We start from the raw sequence: 18707 nt of genomic DNA on the forward strand, positions 1-18707 counted from the left end.
TGTGGAGCATACAGCAGCTGATAAGTACTGGAAGATTTTTTATATAGAAGTAATTTACAAATCTGTATAACTTTCTGGCACCAGTTGATTTTAAAACATTTTTTCCCTCCAAAGTACCCCTTTAACCTTGCTTAAACCGTTATAATTTATGCCTAACTAGCATAAAAGTCCTCCACCTATGCCATACAAATATATATATCTATGATGTGTGTGTATATATATAATGTATCATCCCTTCCAAAAAAGGCTACATAACACTAGATATGGCACATCCATATGTCCAATCCTTATCAATAACTAAAAGTTATTCAATGACAATAATATATAAATAGTAATGGCATAAATAGTAAGTACCTTGCTCAGTCTCGTTGTGGTGGTTTCGTTTCAATGTACTAGGAAATCTTGTTTCTTCCTACCTTCGCCACTGAGGATGAAGATGGCAAATGGCTCCTTTTATACCGATAGATGGTCGGGGCACTTAAAGAAATAATCCCGATGGATGACAGACAAGATTATGTCAGGACGCCAAATTGTATTCTGAAAGGTGTCCAAGGTAAATAGTCAACAAAGCGAAGAACAAATAAGAACGTGTCAAGAGTTTGGAGCGTCCCGATTCGAGTATTTTTAATGTATTTAGGACAGTTTCACATTTGCCGATACAGTGTACGAGTTCATTGTTTATACCTATACCAGTGTACCCCATTGCATCAGGCCATCTTGTTTACAAAGGTTAACATGGAGGTCTTGTGGTAAACACTGAGCCCGATCTCCATCATCCTTCTCCATGACTTTGTCCACTAAGGGTATGTAAAAGTGGTTGGAGCTACAAAAGGCAACACAGAGGTCTCCAATCTGTGGACCACCAACTTTTACAAAACTCCAACTGAGATCCACAGTGTGGAGACCACTGCACTAGACATTACTTTGGGAAATAGCCTTTACTATATACCGTACTTTTCGCCATATAAGATGCACTTTTTCTTCCCCAAAACTGGGGGGGGGAAAGTTGGTGCGTCTTATACGGCAAATACACATTAAAACCCTGTCCTATCGCGGCGGTCCCTGCGGCCATCAACGGCCAGGACCCGCGGCTAATACAGGACATCACCGATCGCGGTGATGCCCTGTATTAACCCTTCAGATGCGGCGGTCAGCTTTGATCTGAAGGGTTAATACAGGGCATCACCGCGATCGCTTCAAAAGTGACACTAACCCGGCTGCTCAGTCGGGCTGTTCGGTACCGCCGTGGTGAAATCACGGCGTCCCGAACAGCTTACAGGACACAGGGAGGGACCTTACCTGCCTCCTCGGTGTCTGCTCCGTGCCGGGATCCCCTGCATGGCTGGCGCTCTCCTTCGTCATCATTACGTCGTCGCGCACGCCGTCCCGTCATCCAATAGAAGCAGTGTGCGTAGCGTCATGATGTCGGCGACGGAGAGAGAGGATACCGGGCAGCAGAGACGTTCCAGAGCGACAGGGACACCCCAGGGACACGGCGACAGCAATGGACGGCGACATCCAGGGCAGCAGTGACGAGCGCTGACGGGTCCGGAGCGGCGGGGACACGTAAGTATTACCTCCTATACCAGTGGTCTTCAACCTGCGGACCTCCAGATGTTGCAAAACTACAACTTCTAGCATGCCCGGACAGCCAACGGCTGTCCGGGCATGCTGGGAGTTTGTAGTTTTGCAACATCTGGAGGTCCGCAGGTTGAAGATCACTGTCCTATACTTTACATTGTATTTTGGTTCAGAATCTTTTTTTCTAGATTTTCCTCCTTTAAAATTGGATGTGTCTTATATGCCGGAGCGTCTTATATGGCGAAAAATACGGTACTCGGATTTGAGGATTTGAGCAATCACCTTGAGATTTCCCAAAAGTCAGACTTCACTTGCCCTATAAGAACACTTCTTTACAACCCTCTATATACCAGAGTCCCAAATACAGGCTATTTACCAAGTTCTCAGAGGCTTACTACACCAAGACCTCATCATTGAAGGTCCAAGTTTACCTTTTAAGCAGCCCCAGAAATTCTCAGTGCCTTGCCACACCACAACCTTGTCAATATAGGCACTCCCTATTCATAGTCCCAGTATGGTAGCCATGGGGTGTTAGGAGAAATACCTTATCACTTTGTGACGCCAGGGCACTGTTATCCTATACAGGGTCTCAGATTAGAGACAACTTCTTCTGGGCCAGAGAACGGAAGTAAATGAACACACTGACGTCAGGTCACGGATAACTGTCTTTACTGAGCTGAGTGCAGATGGTATTACACAGACAGTCTGGTTTTGGGTGGGAGGATGCAGCGTAACCCCTTGGGAGCCCTGTTGCCTTGCTGAGACTTGTGGTGCTTTCACCAAATGGATTAATACTGACTTGTAAGATGGGTAGATGAATCCTGGTAGGTAGGGTTCTATCAAGGTATTGTAGCCTTCTCCGCAGGGCATGAACTTCCACCATACGGGAGATCCTTGAAGAATGACGGCGTTAAGTAGATTTGATTTCGGCCTTCCCTTGAGGCTTCCACACACAACACACCTGAACCACACTGTAGCTCAGGAACAAATGGACTTAGACTGGGGCAACTCCTCCCCCACACCACTATATAGGGGAGAATTTAGGGGTTCCCAATGCCAGGCAGGGTCACATGGGGTTTACACAGCTCCTCTGTTAAGGGGACAGTAACACATGAATAGCACATGTACAGATAACAACAATAGAGCAGGGGCCGCTGTGCCAACCGCTGACTCCAGTGGTCATGTGCAGGTAAGATATAGACATTATAGATCATTACTAAGCAGTGTAAGCTGTGAATACATCACAGCGGTGAGATCAAATACCCCACAATAAGCTCATGTGCTCTGCGGTGTCTATTTACTTCTAGTTATCTGTTATCTTCTGCCTCTCCCTGTACATAGACATCTATGGGCAGCATGTAAGTGATCCCTTGATGAATTGCTTGTAAAAACTACATGGAGCAGATATTAGAGTGAATATGGAGTTAGGGGCGGGGTCAGGAAAGGAGCCTGACAAGTGGAGAAAAAGCCATTTTTCTCTTATAAGATATATTATAAAATTTGATTACATTCTCCTATACTATTTATTTATGCAACATTTGTACAAATGACATTAATCTTTTGAATCTGACACACGGATTCTTTAAAGGGGTACTCCGTAGCTCAGCGTTTGGAACAAACTGTTCCGAACGTTTGACATCATAACCTTGCCCCCCTCATGATGGCATGCCCCGCCCCTTCAATGCAAGTCTCTGGTAGGGGGCATGACAGCTGTCATGCCCCCTCCCATAGACTTGCATTGAGGGGGCGAGGCGTGATGTCCCTCTACTTCTAGGGGACCCTTAATATGTAGCATATCCTATTCCTAGAAGGGGTTTTGTGGGACTTTTTTTTTATAAGTAAGAAAGGGTGCTTCAACAATAAAAATAAACAATACTTACCTGCCCTCCCCTTCTTCCAGAAAGCCCTGGAGGGGACAGAATGGGAACGGAGGGGCCCCATGACAGGGGTATTATGCGGGAAGGTAGGGGTTAAATGTGAGGAGTTTAGAGGAGGGAGCTAGGGAAGCGCGGGCTTTTAGTGAGGGAGTAGGGAGGAGTTAAGGAGGGTATATAGGAGAGGGCATTGGTACGGGGGGTCACAATCTGCGTGGCTGAAGAAGTGTCCCTACCTGTGCCATGGCAGACATGGAGGCGATTCTGCGGCGCGTGCGGGATGAGGTCCTCCGGTGCGGCTCCCAGTGGCTGGAGGACGCGCTCCCATCCCTCACCGCCTCTCCGGTGCTTTCGGCGGGGGAGTCCGGGCCCCGTTCTAGCGGTCGGCGCTCTCGCCCGCCGGAGCGCCTGTCACCTGCAGCTTCCCCTATTCCCAGGCGCCGACGGGTGAGTCCTTCTCCGGCCGCTTCCTGCCGTGGGTCCGGAGCGTCGGGCGGGGGGCGGTCCGGTCAGGCACCCCTCGGTCGGCCTGTTGTGAGGAGCGGTGCGGGGCGTGCTGTCGGCGCGCCCCTGGGCTTCGGTGAGGGACCGGCGCGTGGTGCGGCCCGCTCTGGAGGGCGGGCCCGGCGGAGATCCGGAGCTGCTGTTTCCTCTGCCCCTCAGTCGGGGGGGCAGTCTCCTGCAGGCCTGGTTGCTACCCGGGCCGTGATTCATGTTGCGCCCTCTGCTTCCTCTTCCAGGGGGAGCAGGAGGGCTGGTTCTGCGGTGTCCCCTGCTGCTGCTGCTGGCAGGGGGGCGGTGCTTCTGGGAGGAGACGAGATCGAGGCTGCTCTCAGTGAGGTCAGTGAGGATGATCTGCTGCTGCTGGCTGGAGAATCTACAGAGACCCTGGACCCGCTGTCTTGTCCCCTGCTCCCCTCCGGGGTTGTAGCAGGTGTTGGCGTCAGCGGGGTTCGGTCGCCGCCACTGTCCGTCCAAGCCGCTGGTGGGGCGAATTCTGCTGCTGCGGAGTCGTCGGATGGGGTCCCCCCGGTCCTTTCCTTGGAAGATGTGTCTGTCACCCGTGATGTCCGGAGTCGCCCTTCTTCTGGAGTTACGGCCGCTGGTTCCGAGCCGGTGAGGTCGGGTGAGTCTACCACTGTCTCCAGTCTGGGGGGTTTTGGGGGGGGGGGGGGGGGCGATTTACAATTGTTTTTTAATGGCTTGCATGCTTTACTGCGGGGGAGTGGTCTGGGGGCGGGGGGGGTCCCAGGTGTCTCCGGTACCTGTTTGGGGGGCTGGGGGGGTGCAGCAGGCTGGGGAGGGTGCTGGGGTGTCAGGACCGGTTGGGGGGACTGGGTCGGGCTCATCGGTAGGGGCCCCTGTGGTGGCGGCGTCGGGCTCTGGGGGAGGGGTTCGACTTGCGGATGCGGCTAGGGGGGAGATTTATGTTTGTTTTGAGGGCCCATTGGGCGCTCATCTCAAGGCGGAAGTCCGGGATAAAATTTGGAAGCGGGAGTATGTCGACATTTTTTCGCTCCTGCCGCTGGATAAGTTCAACTTGGACAGGGTCCGGCCGGACGAGTCTAAGCGGTTGGAAAAGGTGGAGGAAGAGCGTCGGCGGTATCGGCTGATACCGCGGACGTTCTCCAATTGGCTTCAGGCCTTCGCCATTTTGGCTAGCGTGGTGGGTGAGAAGGCGCCGGAGTCCTGCTCCGGTCTCTTCTGCTACATGGATGCGGTGGGGGAGGCGTATCGGATTTATGGGGGCTCGGCGTGGCTTCGGTACGACGAGCAGTTCCGGCAACGCATGGCGGTGCGTCCGGATCTGCGTTGGGAGCATAAGGATATCGGTTTGTGGATGCGGCTGATGGCGGCTCCTCGTAGCGGGACCGGGCCGCAGTCCTTTCGGGACGGTGTCGGGGGTTCGGGTTTGGGGTCAGGGCGGTCAGGGGGGGCCGGGCGTGGGGTTTGTTGGCAGTTCAACGAAGGGAGCTGCAAGTTCGGGGCGGATTGCCGGTTCAAGCACGAATGTTCCGGTTGCGGGGGTGGGGGACACGGTTTGTCACGCTGTTTCCGGCGTGGGAAGGGTAAGCCGGGAGAGGCTGACCAGAAGAGGGGTGACGCCGGTGCGGGTGGAAAGGATGTTGCCTTTCCTCGCGCTTTACCCAAATAGGGAGGCGGCGGAGCTGTTGCGTTTGGGTTTTGCGGAGGGTTTTCGGATCCCCTTTTCCGGGTCGGCGGGTTCGGGGGGGCAGGTGCGGAATTTGGTTTCGGCGCGGGCCCGTCCGGAGCTGGTAGAAGAAAAGCTTTTGCGCGAGGTGGAGCTGGGGAGGATGGCTGGTCCTTTTGCTGGCTCTCCTATTGAGGGTTTGCGGGTGTCGCCTTTGGGCCTAGTTCCCAAAAAAGAGCCTGGCAAGTTTCGCCTCATTCACCATCTCTCCCACCCTGAAGGGGGATTCGGTGAATGACGGCATTGACCCGGTTTTGTGTGCGGTGTCGTACACTTCTTTCGACGCTGCGTTGGTGTGGGTGCGGCGTTTTGGGCAGGGGGCTTTATTGGCGAAAACTGACATAGAGGCAGCTTTTCGCCTGCTGCCTGTTCATCCTGACAGTTTTTACTTGTTGGGTTGCTGCTTAGGTGATAGTTTTTTCGTTGACCTTTGTTTGCCCATGGGTTGTTCTATCTCGTGTGCATTTTTTGAAAAGTTTAGTTCGTTTTTAGAATGGGTGGTGCGGCGGGAGTCCCAGTTGGACTCGGTGTTGCACTACTTGGATGACTTTCTTTTTTTGGGACCGGCCGGGTCTCGGGTTTGTGCGGTGCTGTTGCAGGAGATGGAGCGGGTCGCAACGTGGTTTGGCGTCCCGTTGGCGCCGGACAAGACGGAGGGCCCGTCTACGGCGGTTAAGTTTCTGGGGATCGTTATTGATACCGTGGCGATGGAGTGTCGGTTGCCGGATGAGAAGCTGAGTGAGCTGAAAGAGGAGGTCAATAGGGCATGCAGGGTTAAGAAATTGCAATTGCGGGAGGTCCAGTCACTACTGGGTCGTCTCAATTTCGCCTGCAGGATCATGCCTATGGGGAGGGTTTTTTGCCGGCGGCTTGCGGCGGCTACCGCGGGGGTTTCGCGGCCTACCCACTATGTCAGGTTGTCGGCAGACTTGAGGGCGGACTTGCGGGTTTGGCAGGATTTTTTGGGCAGGTACAACGGTCGGTCAGTGGTGATGGGTTGCCCGGTTTCTAATTGGGATTTGGAGTTGTTTACCGACGCGGCGGGCGGTTGTGGTTTTGGGGCCTATTTGCAGGGTCAATGGTGTGTGGGTCAGTGGCCGGAGGTCTGGCGGGTGGCGGGTTTGACGCGGAACTTGGCTTTGCTTGAATTGTTTCCGATTGTGGTGGCGCTGGAGGTGTGGGGGGACTTGTTTCGCAATAGGAGGGTCTGCTTTCATTGCGATAACATGGGGGTGGTACAGGCTATCAATAATCAGACGGCGAATTCTCCGCCGGTTGTTACGCTACTGCGTCACCTGGTGCTGCGGGGTTTGGAGCTTAATTCGCATGTTGTCGCTTTGCATGTGCCGGGGGTGGTTAACTCAGTCGCTGATGCTCTCTCTCGTTTGCAGTGGGACCGATTTCGGGAGTTGGCACCGGAGGCCGAGGAGCGGGGGATCCCTTGTCCGGAGTGGCTGTGGAGGCTGGTTTAGCTGTGGCGATGGGCCTTGTGGGACGGTCTGTGACCAGGTCAACGTGGGAGTCTTATAGTCGGTGGTGGGCAGAGTGGGAGTTATTGCTTCGGCAGCTTTACATTACGGGCGCCCCTTCGGAATGGGAGGCGGCTCTTTTATTTTATGTGGGCAGGGCTTTTTTTGAGCGGGTGTCCCCGTCGGGTCTGGGTCGCCGGATGGCGGCTCTGGCCTTTTGGTTCAAGGTCCGGGGAGTGCCGGATGGGACGAAGTCTTTTTTGGTGCGGCAGGCGGTGCGGGGGTTTCGTAAGGGGGCTAGTTCTAGGGATTTGCGCAAACCGGTGACATTTTCGTTGTTCTTGCCCTTGGGTTCTTTATTGGCTGGGGTGTGTTTTTCGGTATATGAGATATGTTTGTTCCGTTTGGCTTTTGCGTTGGCGTTTTTTGGGGCTTTTCGTATATCGGAGTTGGTGTCTCCTAGTCGTTGTCGGGCCGGGGGGCTTCTTTTTTCGGATGTGGTTTTGGTGGAGGGGGTTTTGCAGTGCCGTGTTCGGCGGTCAAAGACGGATCAGTTGGGTCGGGGGGCGGTGGTGCGTTTGGCGCGCCTGGGGAGTTCGGAGATGTGCCCGGTGGCTTGTTACTCCGCGTTTTTGGCTTTGCGGGTGGGGATTGTGGGTCCGTTGCTGGTCCATGCTGACGGGGGTTTGTGGGGGTTTTCCGTAAGTGTTTGCGCGCGGCGGGATTCGTGGCAGAGGACTACAGTTCTCATTCCTTCCGGATAGGTGCGGTGACCGAGGCGTCTCGGTGGGGCCTGGGACCGGAAATGGTTAAGCAGATTGGGAGGTGGGAATCTGAGAGGTATAGGCTGTACGTTCGTCCTCATTTGTTGTGATGTGCGTGTGTTTGCGCCTGTGGGTTGTACTGTATTCTTTTCTTTTGTCGTTTCCGGTGGAGCGGCTGGGCTTGTCTGGATTGTCGGCCATTCGTATGTGACGCGTGGGGCAGTAAGGGCAGGGGTTCTGCCGGCGGGTAGACAGTTGGGATTGGACGGTTCGGTGGCCCAGGTTCGCTGGTTGGGAAAGGGGGGCATGAGGTGGTCAGAACTGTTGTCCAGGGTCCAGTTCTTTGTTCAGCTGGACCGGTCCCCAGATATATTGGTGGTCCATTTAGGTGGGAATGATTTGGGTGTGCGCAGGTCTCGGGATTTGATCAGGGACATTAAACTGGACCTGTTGCGTTTGTGGTCCTCTTTCCCGGATTTGGTCCTGGTGTGGTCCGAGATGGTTGCCAGGCAGAAATGGAGGCAGGCTCGGTCGGTGGTAGCAATCAACAAGGCGAGGATTAAGGTGAATAAGGCGGTGAGTAAGTTCGTGGCCAGGAATGGTGGTTTGGTGGCGCGACACCGGGATTTGGAGGAAGGGGGTGCGGATTTTGTGGCCTCGGATGGTATTCATCTTAATGGGATGGGTATGGATTTGTGGCTTCTTGAGTTGAAGGAGACGGTGGAGAGGGCATCGAGGCTGTGGAGGAACGGGGACAAGTAAGGGGTCACTTGTCCCCGTTGTGGCGGGGTCAGGAGAGGAATCTGGGGAGGCACCAGTGGATGGGCATGGTATGTTGGATGGTGTGGAGGTGGGCTGGGAGCGGTTCCCAGCCAGAAGGTGGAATTCAGGTTGGTGGGCTTCACAAAATGGTGCTCCTGTGCAGGTGAGCTACGGCTAGGAGCAAGTGAAGATCCCATCACCTGTGGTCTGGTAACGGTGCCCCTCAGGTTCTTCTCCTGCGCTAATAAACATCCTAATGTTAGGACAGGTTATATTGTTATGTATGACGTTCATACATCGGTTTACAATGTTGTAATTGATTATTTATGTTATTTAATAAATGGGCTGCTGTGGCCTTTGTTTAACCAACACATGTCTTATGTCATTTATGGGAGGGAATAAGCTAAAATTAAGTTAAAGGTGTTAAATGATAGATGATCTGGTGGGGGTCTTAGCAGCTATAATATCCCCTAGTCATGCTTTCTTTGACATCTGTTCATACAGCAATAGCTCGCTTAGCAGTGACTGACCCTGTCATTTGGGTCAAAGTAAGCAGGACAAAGCAGAGAGCACCAGGTGGCCGGTCCAGGTCGTAACCGAATCGACGGGATTGGGGCAGGTAAGTATGTTTATTTATTTATTTATTTTTTCAGCAACCGGTTTTAATGCTGTTCCCCAGAAAACCCCAATAATATCTTGATTTATACATTTAGTACAGTAGGTTATTATAAGGTGTATTCTTTATTTTCCATATGTTTAATGATTATATAACCCACAGGGGATGTGTTTTCTTTTACACATCCCCTGACCCATGTTAACACTTTGTACTAATGCCTTAAGCACCTTCTCCTCCTGAGTAGACATAAGCCTACAGCAAACAGTCCTGACACGTTTCCATTGATACTGTAATGGGATCCACCGCTGGCCAAAGGTTGAGCATTCTGCACACGCAAAGTTACAGTAACCACTTTACTATAAGCAAACATCCTAATGGGAGGTTTAACCTTCGTGTAAATATCAACACAGTAGGTTAAACACATGGACTTAAGCCTTCAGCATTACTTACCATTGTATAAGGCTTTTATATGACATAAACCGTCCCCATTAAATGTCAGCCGTGTTGGCTACACTCACCTATATCACAAAGTGGCCTCCAACACACTCTAATGGCTTAGAGCCCCCATGACCCTCCAGCTATAGTTGAACTACAATTACCAGCATGCCCCATACTTTTAAGAAACAGAAGTGTCAAACTTCCCAGCATATGTGAAGACTTTTCCCTGTTAAAGGGGTACTCCAGAGAAAAAATGGTTTTAAATTAACTGGTGCCAGAAAGTTATACAGATTTGTATATAAAAATCTTAATCCTTCCAGTACTTATCAGCTGCTGTATACTCCAGAGGAAGTTGTGTAGTTCTTTCCAGTCTGACCATAGTGCTCTCTGCTGACACCTCTGTCCATGTCAGGAACTGTCCAAATCCCCATAGGGGGTGTAGATCTCTTGTTGGAGATATATAGAAAAACCAGGTTCTAGTGGCGCTATCACTATGGGTAAGATTCAGGCAGATGCAGGATTTTGGTTCAAACAGTATCTCTTGATAGCTGTAATACTCAAACGCGTTTCGGGACCTACAAGTCCCTTTTTAATGAGGATATATCCTCATTGAAAAAGGGGACTTGTAGGTCCGGAAACGCGTGTCCTCGTTGAAGTTGGAAAATGTCCTGTATGGTAATAAGCCATAAGTAGTCATCGTAGTCATGTAGTCAGGGAGCACCGGGCTGTAGTCCCTCCCACTACTTTATGATTGACAACCTGGACATGGTCGACATCTCCACTCTGCCCCCTCTCCTCACTTAAGTTGCACATAGACTCAGCAGCCGGATTTTCGGCTAGAGAAAGATTTTGGTGTGGAAGCAAAGTCTTTGCGGATCATAGATCATAGGCCCTGGGCCCTTCCCCTACCACAAAATATCTGTAGTCAACATCAGCTTTCTGTGATAGCAAGTTAATTTCTGACTAAACAGCACAGTAAGTTTTCTTCTACTAGTATGAATAAACTGACAAGTGGGTGGCACCAATCACCTTAAAGGGCTATTACACCCTGACAGTGATTGAGCATTACTGGCAGTACCAGACTGTGAAAGGAATGGAAACCATTATATTTATCTATCTATCTATCTCATATCTATCTATCGCATATCTATCTATCTATCTATCTATCTCATATCTATCTATCTATCTATCTATTTATTTATCTATCTATCTGTCTATCTATTTATGTATGGCCTCATTCTTCTACAGCTATCCCCAGCCTTTATAGCAGTAAAAATATATTTTTTTTATACATTTTTAAATAAAATTGTTATTTTTTTTAATTGTTATTATTATTTAATTTTAATTTTTTTGTAAGGTAAACATGTTGACCGCTCCTCTATAAATCCCGGACTCACGTGACACCTTCTTTATTTGCACATGGTCAGTTTACTTTTTCTTCTTCATAAAATCCATAATGGCCGTGATGACTTCTTCTGATGTGAAAACAAAACAGGATGGTCCAGCGCTTTTGTTGGTAGATTTGCGAGGATTTATTAGGGAGATCAAACAACAAGTACAGACGAGGTGACGCGTTTCGGCAGCTGGTTCACAGCCTTAGTCATACATACTTTTGCATGACTAAGGCTGTGAACTAGCAGCCGAAACACCTCACCTTGTCTGTACCTGTTGTTTTATCTGCCTAATAAATCCTCGCAATTTTACTGACAAAAGCGCTGGACCATCCTGTTTTGTTTTCATATTACTTGGAATTGGTTTATTCCGGTCCGAGACGCTCAGGGCTGTACAGGGAGAGCTGGACGTTGCAGCACATTGGGACTTGGCTGCTGTATGGCCCTTCCTCTGGGCATACTAAGGGAGGATTACACTATAACATGACTGCAAATGTGTATGTAGTGATAGTGTGTGGGGAATTAATGTGTATGTTTTTTGTGTGTGTGATTTGTGTACAGTGATTTCGCATGTGCATTACATTATGTGTAACAATAACTATACTATAAAGAATACATCTGGGGCGGCTTGGTCTTCATCCGTTCTGTTCTTCTTCCTTCGTCCTTCTTCGCTTGGTGTTCTCTTCCCCGGCACACGGCTGCAGATCGGTGTTACAGACGGAGCAGGCGGGAGGGATCCACCATGGGCCTCTCGGGATGTACTCTCCAGGATCCCTCCGGTACCAGCGTATGGCCCAGCCGTGATGTTCCTTCCGCTCTCTCTTCCATGCCCAGTGCTCAGGGTCTTGGGCCATGATCTAGAATTAAACACAATATAAATTGTTATAATAATCACAGACTTTTATTCCTAGTGTATAGCTTATATTTTATGTCACTGACCCGATCACAGGTGTCTCTGGTCACACAGGTGTTGAAGGAGCAGCAGGTTCCGCAGGTGAAGCATCCAGGTCTTCATCGCTGTCCATGTTGGTCCGAGGGCCCAGGGGTAGATCTCGCGTCGAAACATCTCGTCCTCTTCAAACTGGTTGGCAAGAAACCTAAAAGGAAGAAAATAATACAACATATCACAAGAGAAAGAAGAGAAGAACCAAGGGCTGATATCATTGGTGGTAATGGTACAACATAGAGTGCCTGGTATATGTATATATGTATTTATATAGATGTATGTATATATATACATATATATATATATATATATATATATATGTGTGTATTTATATAGATGTGTATATATATGTATTTATATAGATGTGTATAAATGCAATAACATTACTATAAACTTACAGCGATGGAAAGAAGTAGGTGTTATATTCCTCCGTACGCAGATTGGCTCTTCGGAAGTAGATGAGGACCATGGCCAGGAGATACTAGAGGGATGAGAAGAGTTAGAGGCTGGTAATACATTTCTTCTCTAAATACATTCTATTATACAGTACCTGTATGTCTCCAGTATATCCCTGTATTTACTACTATCTGTACAACATCTATTCTTTCCCTTTATATACTACCTTGTCCGCGATCTTATAGCAACTGTCCCTGCCTAGAAATAGCTGGATGTGTTCGTGGTCTACAAAAATAACAGAAATATCATTATTTTTATCTATTCAATCAATATCTTCTCTACTACCTATAACAATTCTACATATAAATACAGTAAAGGACAATGTGTGTATACAGTCACTGACACATTATACACTAGATTCTATACTATACATTGTACAGAAGCACCAGAGCAGGAGAGAGAAGGTTCTGTAGAGGGAACAGTATCTTTCCTGAAGAACATGGACCTCAGTATTAGGGCTATGATAATACTGATCTGTATGTCCATTCCTGTAGATGTCTGTGGGATCCATACATGTGAAATGTGTGAAGACCAATAACTATGATGCACAACTGAGGCCATTCATGGTAAGACAGATGAGAGTGACCATGCAGCACACTACTGCTAGGTGTGAACTCAGCCTTGAACTCTCTAGACTAGAGATGAGCGAATCGAATCTGACGAATCCGAATTCGTTACGGATTTCATGAAAAATTTGATTCGTAACCGAAAGCAAATATCGCTGCAATTCTATCGCTTCATTAAACTCCATTTTGTGAGGTCCAGGCTCCAGGGCATCTAAAATGGCAGATCAACATGTGAGGACATGGGGCAAGGAATACTGGGAAGGCGGAACAAGGGTCTGCCGGATGACCCTAATTCACATGCAGGATGCAGCCTATCAGCAGCCAGTCACCCCTGTGATGTCACAGCCCTTTATAATCGGCAGCCATATAGCGGCCAGTCACTTCATCCTTACACTGCAGAGAGATAGATATGGACAGTCAGCCCCGTGCGTTACACAGAAAAGCTTTTTCCAGCAGCGATTTACCTCCTAGTCATGTCAGAGAGCAGTTTGTTTGTCACAGAAAAGCATTCTTACAGCAGCAATCCACCTCCCAGTCACTGTCTACAATTTTCTATTATAGAGAGGATCAGAGAGCTGTGTGTTGCACAGAAGAACAGCAGCGATTCAGCCAGTGGCGTTGCGACCCTAATGGGGTGACACCAAGATGCTCCGCAGCACCCACCCCCCCATCTGTGCCCGACCAGCCTCCCGTCCCTCAGCACCCCCCCCCTTCACCTACACGGTGTGTGTGCGGTGCGCCCGTCCGTCAGTACCCCCCCCCTTTCATCTGCACTGTGCGCCCGTCCGTCATCACACACCCCCTCACCTTCACCAGCACTGTGCCCGGCCTCCGCTCCCACGTCTGCGCCGGCCTGATGTCACACCGCATGGCCGCGCAGGAGTTACGTCACTCGCAGGACGCCCGGTGAGAAGCAGCGCTGCGCTGGATGGGTGAGTGTGTGTGTCTGTCTCTCTGTCTGTCTGTCTCTATCTATGTTTATGTGTGTGACTCTGTGTGTGTGTGTGACTCTGTGTGTGTGTGACTGTGTGACTCTCTGAGTGTGTGTGTGACTCTGTGTGTGTGTGTTTGTGCGACTCTGTGTGTGTGACTGCGTGTGTCTGTCTGTGAGTGTGTGTCTCTCTGACTGTGTGTGTGTTTTGTGTGTGTGTCTCTCTGTGTTGTATGTGGTTTTTGTATGTTATTGTATGTGGGGGGGGGGGAATCTATGCTACCTAATGTGGGGAAACTGCTACCTAATGTGGGGAATCTGTGCTACCTAATGTGGGGAAATTGCTACCTAATGTGGGGAATCTGTGCTACCTAATGTGGGGTAACTGGTACCTACCTAATGTGGGGGAACTGGTACCAAATGTGGGAAATCTATGCTGCCTAATGTGGGGAAAAGATGCTACCTAATGTGGGGGAACTGCTGCTTACCTAATGCTCCCCCCCTGGCAGTAGCACCCTCATCATCCACCAGCAACACCCCCCCCCAGCAGCACCTCCATCAGCAGATCCTGATGGTGGATGATGGCGGTGCTCCTGCCAGGAGGATGATCCTGCCGATGGATGATGGGGGTGATACTGCCAGGGGGATGGCCAGTAGCACCCTCATCATCCTCCAGCAACACCCCCCTAGTAGTAGCACCCCCATCATCCACTAGCAACACCACCAATACCCCCCTCCCGTGGTAATAGCATCAGCTAACGGATGTTGAGGGGTGTTACTGCGGTTGTGGTATATTCAGAGGGTGCACTGTATGGCAACGTTACATTCAGAGGGCGCAGTTTGTGGTAGTATTGTATTCAGAGGGCGCAGTGGGTGGTAGTATTATATTCAGAGGGCACAGTTTGTGGTAGTATTATATTCAGAGGGCGCAGTTTGTGGTAGTATTATTAGAGATGAGCGAACTTACAGTAAATTCGATTCGTCACGAACTTCTCAGCTCGGCAGTTGATGACTTATCCTGCATAAATTTGTTCAGCCTTCAGGTGCTCCGGTGGGCTGGAAAAGGTGGATACATTCCTAGGAAAGAGTCTCCTAGGACTGTATCCACCTTTTCCAGCCCACGGAGCACCTGAAAGCTGAACTAATTTATGCAGGAAAGGTCATCAACTGCCGAGCCAAGAAGTTTGTGACGAGTTGAATTTACTGTAGTTCGCTCATCTCTATGTATTATATTCAGAGGGCGCAGTGGGTGGTAGTATTATATTCAGGGGTACAGTATGTGGCAGATTTATATTCAGGGGTACAGTGTGTGGCAGATTTATATTCAGAGGGCGCAGTTTGTGGTAGTATTATATTCAGAGGGCGCAGTGGGTGGTAGTATTATATTCAGAGGGCGCAGTGGGTGGTAGTATTATATTCAGAGGGTACAGTATGTGGTAGTATTATATTCAGTGGGTACAGTGTGTGGCGGTATTATATTCAGGGGTACAGTATGTGGCAGATTTATATTCAGGGGTACAGTATGTGGCAGATTTATGTTTAGAGGGCACAGTGTGTGGTAGTATTATATTCAGAGGGTACAGTATGTGGCGGTATTATATTCAGGGGTACAGTATGTGGCAGATTTATATTCAGAGGGTACAGTATGTGGCAGATTTATATTCAGAGGGCGCAGTTTGTGGTGGTATTATATTCAGAGGGCGCAGTGGGTGGTAGTATTATATTCAGAGGGTACAGTGCGTGTTGGTATTATATTCAGTGGGTACAGTGTGTGGCGGTATTATATTCAGGGGTACAGTATGTGGCAGATTTATATTCAGGGGTACAGTATGTGGCAGATTTATGTTTAGAGGGCACAGTATGTGGTAGTATTATATTCAGAGGGCGCAGTGCGTGGTAGTATTATATTCAGAGGGCACAGTGTGTGGTAGTATTATATTCAGAGGGCTCAGTGGGTGGTTGTATTATATTCAGTGGGTACAGTGCGTGTTGGTATTATATTCAGAATGTACAGTGTGTGGTAGTATTATATTCAGAGGGTACAGTGTGTGGCGGTATTATATTCAGGGGTACAGTATGTGTCAGATTTATATTCAGAGGGTACCGTATGTGTTGGTATTATATTCAGAATGTACAGATGTGTGGTAGTATTATATTCAGTGGGTATGGTGTATGGAAGGTTTATAATCAAAGAGTGTAGTGTATAGTAGTATTATATTTAGAGGATACAGTGTCTGGCAGGTTTATAATAATAATTGTTTTCATATAGAGGATGAGAATGCGCTGACATAGGGAGGAGACGTCTGGGCGTCACATTCTACAGAAGTTTTAGCTGGACCAGGCGGTATGTACCATCTGAATTAGATAAGGGAAAACTATAGAGAAGACGTCACCTGTAATCACTGATATCATTGTGCATTCTCCTCACTATGGAGAAGACGTCACCTGTAATCACTGATATCATTGTACATTCTCCTCACTATAGAGAAGACGTCACCTGTAATCACTGATATCATTGTGTATTCTCCTCACTATAGAGAAGACGTCACCTGTAGTCACTGATATCATTGTGTATTCTCCTCACTATAGAGAAGACGTCACCTGTAATCACTGATATCATTGTGTATTCTCCTCACTATAGAGAAGACGTCACCTGTAGTCACTGATATCATCATGTATTCTCCTCACTATAGAGAAGATGTCACCTGTAGTCACTGATATCATTGTGTATTCTCCTCACTATAGAGAAGACGTCACCTATAGTCACTGATATCATTGTGTATTCTCCTCACGATAGAGAAGACGTCACCTGTAGTCACTGATAAACACTGATATCATTGTGTATTCTCCTCACTATAGAGAAGACGTCACCTGTAGTCACTGATATCATTGTACATTCTCCTCTCTATGTCCTATCAGAGCTGTAGTCGCTTGTAAGTTCTACAGTTAGGTCAGTGAAACTACAACTCCCAGCATAACCTCACCACTGCTCAAAGGGGTACTCTACTGGAAAAAACATTTTTTTTAATCAACTGGTGCTACAAAGTTAAACAGATTTGTAAATTACTTCTATTTAAAAATCTTAATACTTCCAGTACTTATTAGCTGCTGTAAAAGCGATTCACAGGAAGTTATTTTCTTTTTTAATTTCTTTTCTGTCTGACCACAGTGCTCTGTGCTGACACTTCTGTCCATGTCAAGAACTGTCCATAGTAGGAGCAAATCCCCATAGCAAACCTATCCTGCTCTGGACAGTTCCTGACATGGACAGAGGTGTCAGCAAATAGCACTGGGGTCAGACTGGAAAGAACTACACAACTTCCTGTGGAGCATACACCAGCTTATAAGTACTGTAAGTATTAAGATTTTAAATAGAAGTAATTTAAAATCTGTTTAACTTTCTGGCACCAGTTGATATAAAAGTAAATGTTTTCCAGTGGAGTACCCCTTTAAGTAATTCTGGGAGCTGTATATTTAAATGGTGAAAACTTCTCTAACACTTACCCATTCTGTGGCAACTGGTATATCTGATTATTATACTGGAATTGGCCACTGGATTCAGCTCAAGCACAAATCCTGCCTAGAAGCGCTGATAGGGAAGGGAGTAAGATTGAGAAAAAGTGCACCAGTGCAGCACTGGTGTCCACTGTTGGTGTTGTGCACAAAAATGTTTTTAAGGGTACTGTAGCACATTTTTCTGCCCTCATATATGCATACCACATACATACATCTCAGTGTTGTACCATTTTGTTCCTGATAAAGTCTTAAGGGCCTAGATACTGTGAAAGGACAGCCAAAAGTACTCACCGGCTGGTGCACACAAAATTTTTTTAAGCGTACTGTAGTGCATTTTTCTGCCCTCATAAGTGCATACCATATACATACATCTAAGTAGTGTACCATTTTGCTCCTGATAAAGTCTCAAGGGCCTAGATACTGTGAAAGGCCAGGCAAAAGTACTCACCGGCTGCTGTTCTAGACAAATACTGTTTTAAGCATAGTGAAGCAATTTTACTCTCCTCATATATGCACTAAGTATGTCAGGCAGAGAAGTGCCAGGGCATGCACAGAGGAGTGGCAGAGGCCTAAATTGATCAGGCAGAGTTTGCAGCAGACTAGGGGCGAGTGGCAGCAGGAGTCGCAGCGAGAGGCCTGAGCTCCTGATATCAGCTAGCGGTCATGTCTCGAACAGCAACCCATCAGCCATCATCGATTGATTAACACGGTCATCCACTTCCTCACAAGTGACATCTGATACCCCCAGTCAACAGCCGGTGGGTTCCTCAGACACAACCCTCAGTCGGCATGGCCCAGGAGCAATCCCTGTCCTCCCATTGCCTCTGTCTTATGCTGTTCCCTCCCCTACAGAAGTATCTTATGCTGTGGGTTTAGCTCCACTATTCAGTGAGGACAATCTAATAGAGGACAGTGAGCAGCTACTGCCCAGCCAAGAAGTGGAGGAGATATTCACCACTTTGTCTGCTAGGCGGGCAAGCAGTGATGAGGAGAGTGACATGGAAGGCGGTGTTGCAAGTTTTCAGGGTCCTGAAGCAGACACTGTTGAGGAACCTGAGGAGAACTTCAGTGATGTGCAGACACTTGTAGATGATGATTGAGTTGATCACAATTGGGAGCTGGGTGCAGAAGGTGTTTCATTATCATTAGGAGAAGAGGGTTGCTGGTTGCCCGTGAGGGAGAAGC

General features: G+C 48.5%; 1 long non-coding RNA gene across 1 annotated transcript in view; it reads left to right on the plus strand.

The window, feature by feature from the left end:
* Positions 1-15434: 15434 nt before the first annotated feature.
* Positions 15435-18707, plus strand: part of LOC130297704 (uncharacterized) — a 53311-nt gene continuing 50038 nt past the window's right edge. Inside the window, exon 1 of the long non-coding RNA XR_008849643.1 lies at positions 15435-16350. This is a non-coding gene — a long non-coding RNA (uncharacterized LOC130297704). The remainder of the gene's footprint in view (positions 16351-18707) is intronic.

The sequence above is a fragment of the Hyla sarda genome, chromosome 13 (assembly GCF_029499605.1).
Source record: "Hyla sarda isolate aHylSar1 chromosome 13, aHylSar1.hap1, whole genome shotgun sequence".
In the NCBI taxonomy this organism is placed as follows: domain Eukaryota; kingdom Metazoa; phylum Chordata; class Amphibia; order Anura; family Hylidae; genus Hyla; species Hyla sarda.